The 17,490-nt window shown below is 51.9% G+C and overlaps 1 long non-coding RNA gene across 2 annotated transcripts; it reads right to left on the bottom strand.

Annotated features, from left to right (window-relative positions):
- Positions 1-5,118: 5,118 nt before the first annotated feature.
- Positions 5,119-17,208, bottom strand: LOC309634874. Of its 2 annotated transcripts, XR_014248483.1 has the most exons (3): positions 8,653-17,208; positions 7,085-7,871; positions 5,119-5,872 (listed from the first exon to the last, which is right to left on the bottom strand). It is a non-coding gene; the product is annotated as an uncharacterized lncRNA (long non-coding RNA). The 2 variants fall into 2 exon arrangements; XR_014248484.1 differs by lacking the exon at positions 8,653-17,208 and having other exon boundaries at positions 7,085-7,981.
- Positions 17,209-17,490: the final 282 nt, after the last annotated feature.

Here is a 17,490-nt window from a genome sequence, read left to right as displayed (position 1 = left end):
TCTCAGGGGTTCTGCGATACCTCTAGGCTATGGTTAAAAATGGAAGGTGTCATGTGTGGATGTACAATCATTCTAGACTGGCTTGAAAAGAAAGAGATCTAATTCCAACCTAACAGGTAAAACTAAGTCCAGGGAGCGGGTGTGGGGTGGGAGAGGGTGAGACATGGTGAGTTTGGATTCGATTGGGATTCATGTCAAGGCCAAGGTTTAATTTGCAGGTCCACCACCTCCCTCTAGATGGTGTTGACCTTCCAATACAATCTTCTGAGCCTCAGTTTCCCCACTTGAAAGACTGCTTCAGAGGGCGCTAGGAGGATTAAATGAGGTATCTTGTGACAGTCCCTTAAAACTGTGCCTGAGACTTAATCTTTCAACAGAAGACTTCCAGAACATATGAGGATAAATATATAAATATAGAACAAATAATGTGAGTACAAATCTGTGCACTGAAATCCCAGACACACTCATCTCAGAGTAAGTGTCCTCTCAGAGCATGACGATCAGCCGCGTGTTCCTGGGACATCGTGTCGTTTTCGACGTTTTTTGGGAATCACATCCCTGACCACAGAGGACGCCACTCAGGGAGAAGCCAGTTTGCTTCTGGCTGAAAAGACGGAGGCGTAAAACTCATTTCCCCCCCTGTTTCACACCTGTGAAGTGATTTTTGGCGTTACTGCAGGATTCCAGGAAGCATTTATCTCCAGCCACGGTGAACGTAGACTCTAGGGCACTAAAGCATTTCCTCGGCATCTTATTAGTGAAAATGTCAGCTCTGCTCGGCTCACCCCGCAAAGACGCGTGGCCTCCTTTTCCGCACGCACACGCACGCCTCCCCACCCTCCCCCCTGCCACGTCACGTCGGTGTCTCCACGTCCTGAAGTCACACGCTTCTCCAGGGAACTTGCAGCCCCTCTGGTCTTCGAGACCTGATGGACAGTCAGTGGGCGGCCCAGCGCTTTGCAATTTCCCGAGGACCACAGACGTCAGGCAGGGCGGGGGGTGGCTGGACTTCATCACAGAGGAGATTGACTCTGTGTGTTTGGAGCTCCGTGTGAGAGCTGTAATCTTCCTTCAGAGCCACACGCTTGATGCTCCTGCCTTACTCAAGCGTTCCGGGAGCGTCGTCTGTCCTTGGATGAAGGCTCCGGGAGGTTCCTTCACTTTCCTCCCGCCAGACGCAGGACGGGGCCCACAGCCCAGCCTGACGTCCCCGCCCCCTCCTCCGGAAGGGAGAGTTCCAGGTGTGGTGGACTCCCCCCCCCCCCCCCACACACACCTGGCCCCTTCGCAGGGAGGGGCACTGGCGGCCGGGCTTCCACGTGGCCACGGCCATGACCGCTCTCCATCCCTCCCGGCTCCCTGCGCCTCGGCGCCCTCCCGTGTCCGCTGTGGCTGAGTTTGTGCCCCTGCTGCTCCCAGCGCCTCGCCCGGTACAGGGGGAAGGGGGAGGAGCCATGGGGAAGGGAAGGAGCCATGGGTGACGTCAGATGTGGGGCGGGGCAAGGCGACTGGAGGACCAGGCGAGGCGGGGTCACCGAGCGGCGCTCGGCCTGCAGAGGTTGCAGCTAAGCCACGGCCACCCTGTCCTGGGTGCTGCCTCTTCTCACAGGTGAGAAAACACATTCGGAGAAGTTAGTTGGTCCAAGTCACACAGCCGCTAACTGCGAAGCCCAGAGAGGGGCCCCAGGCTGTGTGACCCCAGCGGCCCGTTCCTTCCCCAAACACGCCACCTGAGCACAGCTGAGGGGAGCGTGTGGGGAGGCCAGACCTGCTCTGCACAGCTGGCGCCAGAGAACAAGATCCGGCCCTCCAGCCGAAGGTTTGGGTCAACACCCATGGTCCCTGTATATTTAAAGCTGACTCAGAGCTGACTCTGCCCCAGGAGCTAGGAACTTCCTTACTCTTTGGAACCTCTGAGAATAGCCAAGATTTGGAAGCAACCTAAGTGTCCATGGATCAATGAATGGATAAAGAAGATGTGGTTTATACACACAATGGAATATTACTCGGCTATCAAAAAGGATGAAACCTTATCATTTGTGGCAACGTGGATGGACCTTGAGGGTATTACACTAAGTGAAAAAAAATCAGACAGAGAAAAACAAATACCACATGATTTCACGTATATGTGGGATCTAAAAAAGAAAACAAACAAACAAAACAAAACAGAAAGACTCGTAGATACAGAGTACAACCAGGTGGTCGCCAGAGGGAGGAGGTGAGGGGACAGACAAAGTTGGTGACGGCGATTTAGATGTACAAACTTCCAGCTATAAAATAAATGTCACCCAGATGTAAAGTACGGCATAGGGAATAGAGTCAATAATATTGTAACAACTTGGTATGGTGATGGATGGTAACTGGTCTTATTGTGGTGATCATTTCACAATGTATAAAAATATCAAATCACTATGTCGTATGCCTGAAGCTAATATACTGTTGTGTGCTAATTATAACTCAAAGTGAAAAAAAGACGGGTCAGTGACTATACGGGCCGGTCCAGAGGGGGTTCCCACACTGGGCCGGAAGTTGGCCCACAGAAACCCCCACGTCCCTGGCAACCCTAACATTCTATGAGTCCATACAATACAATTACATCCTTCGAGAAGCTGGGAAAACTGTAAAGGGCGGTTTATCCGAAGGTCAAAGCACAGAGGTGGAAGGACGTCTCCACGGCCCCGATGCTGGCATTTTGCATCAGGTCCTAGCACCTTCCCCCCCTGTTCCCAGATACCAGTCTATTCAGGGCCCCCTGTGGGGCTCAGGCCAGGACCCACCCCTAACTGGTTCAGAAACTTCCCTCTGTTCCCATCTCTGTGTCCTTCCCCTTCCAGGTGGCACACGGGCCTGCTCTGAGCCCGGATCCAGGAGGCCAGAGTTTCAGACTGGTCTCCGCCACGACAGCCGAGAACTCTCAGCCACGAAACTGAAGCCCCCTGCACCCCAGTTTCCTCTTCTGTGAAGTGAGGTCATAGGGCTTGATATTGACCTTAAAGTTCCTTCCAAATGCCAGACTCTGGGATTCTAACCCCTGATAACGGGCTAGTGAATAACGTGCCACAAGCATCTCCCCACGGCCCAGTGCGCCCCATCTGGGCCACTCTACAAGGGTGGGGGGGGAGCTTGTCCCCCAGTGATGCTGCGGTCCCTGCCCCCCTCCCTCAAGCTCTGCTCGGGGAGGAAATGGGACTCGGCCCAAGGTTGTGTGCCGGGGCCTGGGAACGCACCGCCGCACAGCGCGCCGAGGCCGACGCATCCCTGCCAGCCCCCGGCCTCTCAGCCCCGGCAGCGCTGCCAAGGCTGCTTTCACTGCGGCTGAAAGGGGCCAGGGCTCCAACACTTTCTCACAGTGTCTCTCTGCTGGAGGGGAGCTTGCCATGGCAGGAGCGCAAAGGGGCTTTGTCTCCGCCGGAGCCCCGCTTTCTTATCCCTCAGCCTTCCTCCTCGCCCCTCTAATCCTTTTTGGCCCGAGGCGGGCATACCCCAGGGCAGTACCCATCCTCAGCCATCTCTCGGCGTGGCCCCCGGCCAGGCCTGTCCACCCAGTGGCCTTCCATCCTCCTCGTTGTGGTCCCTGGATTTTCCGACCTATTTTCTCTCATAAATCTTAGAAGATTGGAACTCCTGCTTTTGGGGGGCAGTTTCTAGCTCAGGTGAGTTGGGATGACAGCACCTTGTTCTAAAGGGACAAGGAGAACAGCCTGATCCCATCACGGGAAGGGGGAGCATATTTTTATAATGTGGATCCCCACCATTTAAGACAAGGCTTTGTTGCAGGAGAAATCTCTGGATTATAAATTCTTATTTTCATGGTATCCGTCCATTCATTGATCATTTGCTTTTCACCAGATGTGTTTTAAACCTGAACTTAGAGGTAAAGTGGAGTCTCCAGAGGATGGAGGGTCTTTGATCTCCCTTTTCTCACGACCCTCAAGGAGCTTCTCTCTGGAGGCAAGAGCAGACAGCTCAGGGCTGCAGCAACTGTCAGTTCCTCCCCCTCCCTTCCCCCGACCCCTTTCCCATCCCAGCTTCTTTTTCTCTTTTTTTCCCTCCTTTTCCTTCCCTGTGGCCTAGCCTAAGGTCTTCCACTGACATTCCTGGGTAGCTCAGTAAAGTCCTCCCACAATGAGTCACTATAAATGAAGAGGCAGTGGCAGCACCTGCAGAAGGATGAGAATGAGATTGGTTTGCGTCTCCATCACCAGCTGGGCAGGGAGGACACGGGCCCTGCTATGCTGGACCAGGGCACGAGCTCCTGGTGGTTCCCCGGGGGCTCTGAGCAGTAAGGAACCTCTGCCGAGGAGGGTAACAAATGGTGCTCTCCACTTAAAGAACAAGATTCTACCTGAAACTCAAAGAAAGCTCTTTGGCGCCATGATCCTCCGATGGGCAAAAATCCAAGCCTAGAGGCTGCATGTCATTTCCTTCCTCTTCTCAGCTGCAATCTCTGTACTTTCATTCCCTTCGTCAACACACCCCATAAGGTGAACTCTTTAGGGCAAAGGGGTCTTCTCTGTCCTTTTCTCATCTCCAACCCTGCCTCCCCGGATGTGTCAGAAGCCTCTTCAAGAACACCATACACACAGCGCTGGTCAGCCAGCCAACCTCCAATACCTGCTAATGACGGACTCACCAGAGACCCAGAGAATGGGAGTTAGGAGTAATTAGCTAAAAGCACATGACTTTGCTTCTTCTCAAAGATCACTTCCTATCCACCTTTCTTTGATAATCTCCACTGAAGGATGAGCAAGAAATTCAATTCAGGCATTGAATGCCTGTTTGAATAAGTTTAACAAGTTATAGTGCTTATTAAGGAAAAGAAATAAATATTAACGTTTAAAAGAGTTACAGTCAAAAAAGAGTACATACGAATGGCCAATAAGCACGCAAAAAAAAAGTTCTCATTATCATAAATCCTTGAGGAAACACAAATTAGATCCACATCGAGATACCGCTACATAGCCACCAGAATGGCAAAAAATAAAGAGGCAGCTGATGATCCCAGAATGCCCTTCCACTACTGAGATGGGGGTAAATGCTACAACCACTTGAACTATGACCCATTGATTTCACTCCTGGATATTTACCCAAGAGAAATGAAAACACATGTGCACACAATTACCTGTACATGAATGTTCATGGAGCTTTATTTATAATAACAGAGAACTGGAAACATCCACCGGAGAACGAATGAACACACTGCAGCATGTGCAACACAGCACTGCTCAGGAGGAGGGAGGGGAGGGCTGACACCTGCACCGCCGTGGATGAAGCCAACGCCGTGCTGACCAGAACACGCTGTCAATTCCATGTACATGAAGGTCTAGAACAGGCAAAATAATCTACAGTGGGAAAAGCTGAAACAGTGGTTACCTGTGCCTGGGCCAGGATTAACTGGGAAGGGGCACACGGGAACTTTATGGGCGATGGGAATGCTCTATATCTTGACAGAGGTTTGGGTTACACAAGTGTACGAGATTTGTCAAAAGATGAGCAAATATACACATAAAATCTGTGTTTCATTGTAAATTGCTTCTCTTTAAAAAACAAAAATAAAAACACTGTAAAATGCTGGAGAGAAAGGGCTAAGGTCCTTCCTGGAAATGGTCTCGGGGGGGAGACGGGGATCCAGCCAGGCCCCACCTCGCCACGGTGTGGGGTGCGGACCATCACGAGGTCCAGGTGTGGTGGGGAAGCACACCCCCATCACCCCACGTTAGTGGGCTCAGTGTCGGAATCCAAGGGCAGGACTTCTTAGAACTGGAAGTCTTGAGACTGGTGAGGTTTCCCAAAGGGCAGCGATGAGGGTGGCTCAGCGGGCCCTGCCACACTTCCTCTCCCAGTGCCAGCTGCCACCAGAAAGGGAGGGCTCCTGTCTCAACGATCAGAAACTTTCAAGTTACAAAAACCTCACTGTTGCAAGGAGCACTCAAGGTCATAAGGTGTCACCTCCCACCCAAGGCAGGAACCCCCAGGCACCATCCCCATGCCTGGCAAGGCCTGACCTGGGTCAACCAGACATTCTGAGTCTTCTGATGGGAGGCACTTAGAAGTGCCTGTAATGCTTTCCATCCAAACATGCTTGGCTTGAGTCCATCAGAGGTCTAATAGCCCCAGTTTATAAGCAACAGGAGACAGAGGAACGAGCTAAGCAACGTCACAAGGAAGCAACCGAACAAATCCAGGAGGCAAGGTATTATGCAGCATAATTGGCCCCAAATAAGTTGACGTCATAAAAAAGGGACAGTTATGGATTAAAGAGACTTAGGGAACATAACAACCAGTGAAAACAAACGGCAATGGATTGGTTATTGGTTTGAACAAAATTACTGTTCACAATTTGAACACAGACTAGGTATTAGATGAGAAGAAATTCAGTGAACTAGAAAGGAAGAGATCATTGACTAAAGATATAGAACAGTATATTCATTTTGTCTAACTTTAAGATTTTTTTCAGAAGGATATGCTCTAAGATATTCACAGCAGTGATCTCTGAGTGGTTGAAATGTGGCGGTTTTCCTTCTTTCTTTTTATCTCTATTTTCTAAATTTCCACAATGCGTATGTACCACATCGGTTGTAGGTTGAATTGTGTTTCCCCCAAAATTCATAAGCTGAAGTCCTGGCCTTCGGTATCTCAGAACGTGACCTTACTGGGAAATAGGGTAGCTGCCGATGTAATCAGTTAAGTTAGGATGAGGTTATGCTGGAGCAGGAATCACAGGTGTCCTCATAAAAGTGGGAAACTTGGACGCAGAGACACACACACACAGGGAGAATGCCATGTGAAGATGCAGGCAGAAATCGGAGTCGTGCTCCCACAAGCCAAGGGAGGCCATAGATCGCCAGCGAACCACGGAAGACGGAGGAGCGGCCTCAGCAGGAACCAGCCCTGCCCACACCTGGATCTCAGCCTGCTGGCCCCCAGCCCCCGGAGAAAGTAAATTGTGTTGTTTAAGCCCCGGTTTGTGGCATGTGCTTTGGTGCTGCAGCCAGTGGTGCAACCTCTGAAATAAGAAGAAATTGCTGAAAATCAAAGTTAAAATAGAAAACCCAGGGCCCGCGGGGGGGTCGCCGGCCCTCACCGTGTCAGGAGCTTCTGTTTCGAGGGCAACAGGTTCCATTTTATACATGATGAGAACATTCTTCCTTGCACTGAGCTGAAAGCTGCCTGCCGGGCTCTGCCGCCCGTGGAGCTCATGAGTCAGTCTCCCCGTGCGTGAGTCACTTCTGCTCTCCAGGGCAGCGCAGAGGAGGAGGCTGCGCTCACGGGGGCCTCCCGAGGCCGCCCAGCTCTGCGCTCTCCCCGCCCGCCCGCCGCCCGCGCTCCCGCGCCCCCGGGCCCGGCGCCGCCCCAAGGGCACCGGGAGGGATGCTGAGCCAGCGCGGTCCCGTGCCCTCAAAGAGCCGCCCGCCTGGTGAGCGCGGAGTCTATTATTATAATGAACTGCCTCATGCCCCCGTCACGTGGCCCTGAGGCCCGGCCAGAAACCTGAGCCGACGGCCCAGCCGCTCGAAATAACTCCCAGGAATAACCGGCCTGCGCTGCTCCCCGCGCGCCCCGCGGAAGCCCAGGCCGCCCGCTCCCCCCCGGGCTCCCCAGGAATGAGGCTATCATGTCTCACACACTGAACTACAATAAACTGGAACAATCGGAGGAAGTGTGGCGCTTTCTCCACATTCGGAGCGAAAGGGGACCCTGCTTATCAAAGTGACAAGATTGATTCAGTTGCTACAGACTTCCAAAGACTTCCTTTCCCAAAAGAAAGGCCGGGAGGAAGGTCATGTCCTTCGGCCACCTCCACCGAGCCAGGAGCGCCATCTGCTTCACGTCGGGCAGGTCCGTCAGCTCGTCCATCCGGGCCCTGGAGACTGCGACACAGCACCCGAGGGGGTGGGCAGAGGGAGGCACAGGTCCCCTAACGCCAGCACGTTCCTGTCATCTACCCCCCAGGAAAGGGCAGGGGAGGAAGGGCCGGGGAGGGAGGAAAGGAAGGGGGAGGGGAGGAGAAGAGGGGGAGGGGACGAGGAGGGGGAGGGGAGGAGAAGAGGGGGAGGGGAAAAGGGGGAGGGGAGGTGAAGAGGGGGAGGGGAGGAGAAAAGAGGGGGAGGGGAGGAGAAGAGGGGGAGGGGAGGAGAAAAGAGGGGGAGGGGAGGAGGAGAAGAGTGGGGGAGGGGAGGAGAAGAGGGGGGAGGGGCAAGGGCTCGCACCAGCGCCGGGGGCACCACCTCTGCAGGGACCGGCCCTCCAGCCCACGCCCCACACTTTCCGATGGCTCCCCTCCCCACCCTCCCGGCCCGCAGCGGCCAGAGAGGTCTCCCACAGCCTTGCTTCCGTCATGTCCTTTCCCTACTCGAAAGCCTTCCCTTTCGCTCCCCTGCCCGGAGTGTAGAGCACATCCTGAGCTGGGTGGCGAGGCTCTTGGTCCCCTGGACCAAGCAGGCCCCACGTCCTGTCCGGGTCCTTGTCCGGGCTGCGCCCGCGTGGAGCGCCCTGTCCTGTCCTTCCCCAGGTGGCCGGGCGGAGCCTCCCAGCGACAGCGGGCTGGGCCGGAGGGGGCCGCAGCCCAAGCAGAACCACGGATTGTGACAACATTAGAGCAGGCGTCCCTTCATCCTGCGACAGGGCGACAGGGCCCCGCTGGAGACTTACCAGGGGCCCCAGACAGCCGGGCGCCGTCGGGATGAAAGCCGGGCTCTCCCCGCACCAGTCTGAGCAAAGGCATATGAGCCGGGGGTCTCTCTCGTCTCCACGGGCTCTGAAAAGAGGGGACCCGTCTGAGTTTGACGCCACCATCTGCGGAGGTGGCTGCTCCAGGGACAGAGGGACGCACGGAAACCGGAGGCCAGTTTACTGGTTTCGCCTGGAAGTGGCTTACGACAGCACCTCCGGCTGCTGTTTGCAGAGCACGGGGCCTCAGAGTCCAGTTTTTGAACAAAGAAATATATCAGAGGGACGAGGGCCTTTGTCAGGAGCTCTGCGAACCCACTCTTGAGAGCCCTGCTCTGGGGGAACTCCCTGAGTTTCCTGATCCAAAAAGCCAAGAACCAGACCGCAGACAGGGAAGATTAACTGCAGGAAGGCACTGACTGCCTACGTTTATGTCCTTGGGAGACTTAAGGGACAATCAACGCTAAATTTAGACACAGCTTCGGAATCCTTCTCAACACGACCCATCAACCAGGCTTGTAAGTTGAAACCGATTTGCCCTACACACTTAGTGAGGAGGGCCCTATGGTGCCCACCTCCCAGTGACACAGTGCCCGAGCCAGCGGCCGGCTGGGTCCTCCCTGGGCGTTTCTCAGGGCCACACCCCAGGCCCCTAGCTTGCCTCCACACTCGGGCCTCCCACAATCTCTCTCCACGGCCTGGAGGCGCTGAGCCGCGGGCTTGCCCATGGGAACTGCACACTCCAGTTATTAATGCAACTTCCTACAGACTGGCCCTGGAGAATTTCCATGGCACCGGGGCTACTCAGAGGAATTTCAGTCTGTCAGTCAATGCATCAGTCAACACCTACTGAACACCTTCTACAGAGACCCTGGACCTTGGGAGAGGAAGGGACGCGGATCCTTTTCTTCATCTAATGAAAACTGCTGCATCCTGGCAGGTGTATCAGCTACAAAAATAGAGAAAATTCAATTAAAAGTGCCCCAAGAAACAAGACATGTATTGTATCACATAACAAGTTCAGAGTCAACTACTCAGGGCTGGGGAAGGCCGTGCGCGGTCACACCTGAGGGCGCCAGGCACCCCCGACTCCCTGCTCTGCCTCTGTCACGTCAGCGGCCTGTGGTCCCCGAAGGACTGGATCCGCTCCGGACACCGTGTGGGTCCCAGGACTGCATGAAGAGGCAGTGCGGCCGCCTCTTGCCTCCCCGCACGAGAGGGAAAGCTCTTTCCCAGACATCCCCTGCCAGCTTCCCCTCGGACCCCATCGGTCTGAGAGGTCACCTGCTGGAGCCTAAACCAATGGCCATCAAGGGGAAAGGGCCTCCAGGACTGGCTCAAACCCCAGGGGCCTTAAAAGGACAAAAAGCGAGGGACCCCTGTTGCGAGGCTTCCACCTGTCTGCCCCTGACATGCACACAGGCTGCCCACGATTTCAGGGACCTCCTAGACGCCCCCAAGTCTCTCCGTAGACCACACATTAAGATCCCCCGAGGGCCTGTGGGCCAGACACCATGTCACCGTGAGGAAGACACAGTTCTCCACTGGAGAAGCACAAATTCAGTTAAGAGGGGACACACAGGACCTGGCCACACGAAGATCACCATAGTCAGTGTAAAAACAGCTGCAGCGGAGGCCACAGGGAGGAGGGTGGTCAGGGACCATGTGGGGAACGAAGAGGATGGTAAGAATGGACGAGATTCCAGGGGCAGGACAGGCAGGCAGAAGGCGTGGCCAACAGGCGTTCCAGACCCAGAAAAAGCCCGGAGTTTTCACATGACGAAGAGTTTGCAGCTGTGGTTACAGCTTAGCCACTGCGGACCTACTGCTGTATTTGTATTGAGTCCTTTTGATGACAGCATGAGTTCTGAGAACAAAGCTTCCAGCTAGGCCTGTGTAACTGGAGCCCAGAGCCAAAAATAGCTGCTCTTCACATGCATGCATGCATAGGGCCTGATCTGAAGCTTTGACAGCGTGTTGTTGTCATTTGTAAAACTCAGAGGGGTCCTCCAAAACCACAGAACAGGTGAATGACCAAACATTTCTATTTGGCTAGTTCCGTCATGTATAATAGTCTTTTAGTTATTTGCTACTTTCCTAAGTGACTTTTCCAGTGACTTTTGAAGCTGTTTTGAGGTATAGGTATAATAGAGAGTGATTTAGCAGTTTAAGAGGTTGGAGTTCTTATAATAACATGAAAGAGAGTGTCAGGGAACCACGTGCCAATCTTGAGTAAAGTTTTCTTTAGAGAGACATATACATGTGCTCAGCCGATAGTTCTCAACTGAGTCAGGAGAGATGCCCCAGAGAGCACATAGCTTGCTTGTGTCTTAACTGAATCCCTGAATTGGATTTTTATACCCTAATATTGGTCAATACAAAATGAATCATGAGGAGTTAACAGGTAATATGGAGAAATTAAGACAGTTATATATATTTCACTATATATTTATTAATAAAACAATACACAAATAATTATATCCAAATCCCTTTACCAGTATAAAATGAACTGCATTTCTTTATAGCTTCCTTTCATCTGTATCCATATATATTTATGTTATTTTTAAAATATTTTCAGTTACTTCAATATATTGCATCCTACTTGACATAATTTTATATGCACTCTATTTTGTAGACCCTCTGTCGTTTTTTAATCAGCACGTAATATGTTATGAAGTTACTATTCTATGACAAAGTAACCGTTGCTGTATTATTGGATTTTTTAATTTTTATAATCTTACCTACATGTCTCATTATAACTTTCTCTTAATTTGAATAATTTCATTCTCAGGAACAGAATTATGGGATCAAACTGTAGAATATTATGGCTCTTGATAACAATTATTAAATTGTCTTCCTAAATAATAAACAAATTTGTACTTAGAAATTTCTGGATATTCTTAGTTAACGGTAGTTTCACCAGCATCTCTGTTATTATAATGGTGTTTGATGTTTGCATTATTTTCTTCTTATTTACTAGTGAGTTTGATGTGTAAAGGTTCGTTTGTTTTTTTACAAATCTCTAGTATTCATTGAATTCATTCATTAACTTTTATTTCCACTTCCGTAAACTGTGAACTCTTTTGACCATTTTTTAAGGATCCTTATGTGCTTGGAGATTTAAGGGCCCTTTATGTATCTGTCACCTTGAATCTCTGTATTTGTTACAAGTAGACTTACTGTGACCACATTATTATTATTCACCATCATTGTTATTACTATGTGCCGAGCTCCATGCTGAATGACTTCATTACCACAACCTTATAAGGTAGTATTACCTCCATTTTATAGTTGGGAAAATAGTGCCTCTAACACGCACGTATTTTAGCCAACCTCACAAAGCTAGAAAATGCCAGCCCTGACTCCAGACGGTCCCCACTGCCCTGCCAGCCTCCCGATATTGTTTGTACAACTTCTTTCTATCTTGTGTATTCTGGTTACTTGGGTTTTATAACATTGTGGTTTTTAATTCCGTATAATCATATACGTCCATATCATCTTAAAAGTTTTGTTTCCCTGTTGTCATAATTACCACTAAGTACACATGTCTTGATTTTACTTGATACAGGGATTTAATAAACCCCAGTGAAAAGTTCTCATTCTTATTTCATAGCGGGATTTTGACATCCCAGGAATCACTTGAAATAGACCTTTTTGTTACATGGAAAGTTTTGATGTAGAGGGATTTTTCCCGTAACTCAAATTTATCCATCTTCATTTTAAATTAATATGCAGTAATACCACTTTCCAAATGAGAGAAGGAAAATGAAGCCTTCAGCAGTTGTACTTTGGTCAAAGAGTGGAAGTGAGATACATTTGAAGACTCGGGGGTGCTTCTCCCTTTGTATCCTGCTAAGTCGCCGTTGCCAAAGCCAGACTTAGAAAGCCGTGCCCCTGAGATGGCGGTGAGTCTCTGCTCCCAGGGCGGACCCTCCGGTCGCTGGAGTTCAGAGGACCCTCCTGGGCTGCTGAGTGTCGTCTGCTGTTTACCTTTCATCAGGTTCTGACACAAACCCTGAGGCCTGGGAACGGTCCCATCTGCTCCTCTCGGGCCACGGGCTCCATGCGGCCACGTGAACCGTCCTGGTGTGCTGCCCCCACGTCAGCCGCCAGCCTAGCTCTCCTTTCAGCTCTCCTGCAGCCCCAGAGCCGGCAGCTCACGCCAACCCCAAGTTATGAGAACCACGGCTCCACTGCCATGTCTCCGAGGTGACAGAGGGATTCCTGAGCCACACATACTGTTGCTTTGGGATACAGACCCTTTGATTTCCAGATTTCCTGCTGCTGCTGTTGCTGTCATTCTGAGCAATTCTAAAGAATCAGTTCCTACAATTGTCCTCAACCCAGACGCCGAATTCCTGACAGGTGGTTCATTCTGTCCCTGCTGCTGGAGCACGCGACAGGGGACCCCGACATTTCCCTCAGGTCTGCCCGGTCCCACAGCTCTTCCTCTGCCATGTGTGGTCAAGCTTTGATTTCAGCTGTAACTTCTTGGAACACAAACTGGAGCCTGCTTTTTATTTCCGCCTTGCCCGCTTTTCCAGAGCTCTCGCATCTGCTGAGTTACAGGCCTCACACACGCGTCTCTTTTCTTTTCTTGCTGCTGCGTCTCCCTGGCCATCCAGGTCGGTCGTTTCCACACAAGTCTGGTCCTTTCTCGGTGGTGCTGGCCTCCAGGCAGCTCGGCTCTGTCCCCCACCTGGTCCCGCAGGACCTGCGCACACAGCTAGCCCCTGCTGCGGACGGACCACAGGCCAACGTTCTTTTTTTCTGGCCCATAGTTTATTCTGTGGCTAAGATACCCGTACCTCCCATATATGATCATGGTAATCTCTGGGATTTATCATAATGATGAACCAGTTTTTAGGAATGGGTGAAACAGGCTGTATCAACTCCCTAGGGCCACGGTTACAAAGTACCCTAAACTGGGGGTCTGAAACCAACAGAAATCTATTCTCCCACAGTTCTGGAGGCCACAAGTCTGCAGTCAAGGTATTGACAGGGCCATGCTCTGTCCGAAGCCTCTGGGGAGGATCTTTCCTTGCCTCTTCCAGTTTCTGGTGGCCCCAGGTGTCCCTTGGCTTGTGGCAGCATCACTGCAGCCTCTGCCTCTGTGGTCACACGGCATTCTGTGTGTTTCTGTCCTCTCTTCTTATAAGGACCCCACTCATATTGGGTTAGGGCCACCCTAATGACCTCATCTTAACTTGATGAGATCTGCAAAGACCCTATTCTGAAATAAAGTCACATTCACAATACTGGTGGTTAGGACTTCAACCTAACTTTTGGGGATACAACTGAACCCCTAACCAGCAAAGTCTGCCTTTGGCCCCTTCCCCATCATCCCCTTCTGCATTTCCATCCCCAGCCTCACCAGAACCCTCCTTTTCCTATCTCCATTCCCTGCTCCCCAGCCCCGTTCAAAATCGACACCAGCATGAGGTAGGAGGGAAGATCAGTCCGTGTTGGGGTGGGATTAGGGTTAGGTCTTACGACAAAAAAATGACACACTCATGATGGAGCTTTTTGCATCCGTGAAGGAAGATTGGGGGGTGGGGTGGATGCTTGGGGCCCTCGAAATCGTTTCAGAAGCCGTTCACCTGCTTTGGTGACACTGAAGCCACCACTTGCACTTGGACCCCGATGTCCCCCGGGGGTCTGAGCAAGTCCGCCTCTCCCCGCCCTGCTCAGCGCTTCACGGTGGGATGAGTCAGCTGGAATTGCAGATCTGTGAACACAAAATGCACAAGCTCGTGAAGACAGAGAGGGTGACTGTAAGGAAACAGGGTGAGTCCCAAGGGGATCGCTCGACTTTCCCACTTGAGTGGAGGAACTTCTGTGCAGATAGGAAACCAGTGATGCCTGCCAGGAAGACAGATACAAGAGACACATGTTCTTGGACTGCTTTCCCTCACCCGCAGCTGGCACGCTCAATCAGTTAGAGGGGGCTGGTCCCTACGGGCCTGGAGGTGTCCTTGAAATCCCCTCCGTCAGCACCGCAGGCAGCACCTGGGGTCATCAGGGGTTGACACAGAAATGAAATCTGTCTGCCATGCTTGGTCTGGATCTGGAAGATTAAGCATCCTTCACGTTCTGAACGGAGCTGCCTTTGACCACTGCTGCCCGTCTGCCCATTTGCCCATCTGACTGACAGATCTGCCCTCCTCCCCAGCTTCTAGTGAGTAGGGCAGGGAATGAGGAGGAGAGAGGAGCCCACGGAGAGCCTGGAGGCCACACTCCTTAAGGGAATAGGGACCTCTTCCCTGTGCCCACCTGTAGACGGTGACACTGAAGGCAGGGCCAGGCCACCTGAACTGCATTGTTCCTTAACCTTTGTCGCCTGCTCAGGGTTCAAGTCAAACCTGCTAGTTCTAGCTCTTGGCTTGAAAGGCTGGTGGTTCAAGGGGAAGCTGGGCTCGCTCACAAATACACTATTTGGAAAGTATTTACAGTTGGAGGATGTAACATCTGGGATATTTCAGAGTCGGCCATCTCTTCTAAAATTACGTCTCTGCTGTTCTTATCAATAGAAATATGCTGCATCCAAATTTAAATTCAAACAATAGATAAAGCAGCTATTCATTTAACCGGTAGGTTTTTGGTGCCTCCTTCAGAAGTTTCCTTTCTAAAACGATCCATCGTATACCATTTATTTATTCAAAAAAAATTTTATTGGGATATAATTGATTTACAATGTTGTGTTAATTTCAAGTGTACAGCAAAGTGAATCTGTTATACAAATACATATATACACTCTTTTTTAGATTATTTTCCCATGTAGGCCACTACAGAGTATTGAATAGAGTTCCCTGTGCTATACAGTAGGTCCTTATTCGTAATCTCTTTTATACATAGCAGTGTGTATACGTCAATCCCAGTCTCCCCACCCTGCTTTGGTTTTGTAGATAAGTTCATTTGTAGCCTTTTTTAAGATTCCACATATAAGCGATATCATATGATTTTGTCTTTCTCTGTCTGACTTACTTCACTCAGTATGAGAATCTCTAGGTCCATCCATCATATATTCTTTAAGTCCCAACTCTTCTGGCGCATCTTTAAAGCTATTTTATTCATAACAACTCATGATGACACAAGCTACACAGAGTAAGTGACACCCATACATGAGGCTCTCAGGTATAAACTGAAATACACTGGTTTGCCATGTAGAAGAAATTCTCCACTTTATTAATCACCCACCGTCTATCGGACGTAGAAAGAAACATCAGATTCCTAAAAGCACATCTGTCCCCTGTCATTAAACTCTCTGTGCGACCTCCTGGTCCTGCCACCAACCAGCCCCACCCACTTGGGAGAGGGGGGCGAGCTCTCCCTCGGGGCCCCTCCTCCAGGGCCGAGCTCCCAGCAAAATCCCCAGCTGCAGATGCCAACCAACTTCCCCAGGCCGATCCGGAAGCTCCCCAGTGTGTGTTCAAATCCCGACCCGAGCACTGCAGGATGGAAACAGGAGGAGAGGGGCTCCTCACAGGCCCGAGCTCACACTCAGCCGTTCCTTCCAGGCTCACTCACCCGTCCGAGCCCGGTCTCCTCCTCCATGACCTCAGGTGCTCCTCTTCAGGCCTGTCTCTTCTGCATCCCCACCCCGTCCTTTTAGTCTTCGCAGCCCACCTCCCACCCCGAGGCCATGCTTGGGGTCCCGTAAAGAATTCAGATAACTTCTCAATCTGCAGTACATCGGGGGCTGGGAATAACTTTGGTCAGTTCCGACTTCCCAACCCATTCCCATCTGGGCTCCTGGCCAGGGGTGTCCTTTAGCCTCCCAGAGAAGGGGAGCAAGAGATTTACTGGGGGAAAGGCTTGTAAGAGAGGAGAGGGAAGGAAGCGGGGCTGGGCCAGGAGAGCTCAGACTGCATATCTGGCAAAGTCTCAGGCAGCCCCAGGGCAGCGCCACCCGTCAGAGAGTGTGGAGCTGAGCTGAAGCGCCCAGGCCCTCAGACCTCCTACCAGCACCGCGTCGGTCACTGATCGGGGCGCTCAGGAGGAACAGCGTGGCCTTGACTTGAAAGCCGAGTCCAGTCATGAAGGAGCTAGGAGCTTCCGGAAGGAAAATGAGGAGATCCCAGGGGTACGCCTCACCGTGCTTCCCTCAGCCGAGATGTGTTCTAGTGTGTGTGTGTGTGTGTGTGTGTGTGTGTGTGTGTGTGTGTGGTGTTTGCTGCTTTGTTGAGGTTCTTCCTAAAAAAGAACCATTTCTTCTCTTCCCTGCCCTTGACCATTAACAGAGGCCACCAGCAGCCAAGGTCACTCTGCTCCTTGGTGCCCATTTATGGGGCATGTGTGACATCACTGCAGGTAAGATCCAGGCAGCGCCACTTCCGACTCACGAGTACGGAGGCTGTCACAACCTTGAGTACTAAGCTCGAGGTACCGCAAACGTGCCTTTCGAACCTTTCCTCGGACTGTTTTGAAAGTGCAGTTGTGGCCAGCAGCGCGCTGGGCCCCTCCACGTGACGCAGGCGTGCAGGGCCCTGGGGGGCCAGCAAAGCCTTGGCCGCCGGGGGGACCCGAGAGGCCTGGCCCCTGCAGGCGGGGCCGGGGGAGGGGGCACTGAGTCGGCCTCAGGCCCACCCCGCCCCCTCCCTATCCTCCAGGAGTCCAGCAGCGCGGCCCAGGCCTCCCTCTGTCCCGCCCCAAGGAGAGGCGGAGAGGACGGTGAGTCAGCCCCAGCACCCCGCAGGCGGACTGTCCCAACGCCTGCGTCTCAGCCGCGTGCTGCACATGTCACATCAAAACCTCCCTACAAACAAGAGCTGATGCCGTGAAGCTGGCGGATGGAAAGCTCGAGGTGGAAGGGCAGAAAGA

This window comes from Balaenoptera borealis (genome assembly GCF_965194805.1).
Source record: "Balaenoptera borealis genome assembly, chromosome: 9".
Lineage (NCBI taxonomy): Eukaryota > Metazoa > Chordata > Mammalia > Artiodactyla > Balaenopteridae > Balaenoptera > Balaenoptera borealis.
The sequence above is the reverse complement of the archived record's forward strand: the minus strand, read 5'-3'. Positions and strand labels throughout refer to the sequence as shown.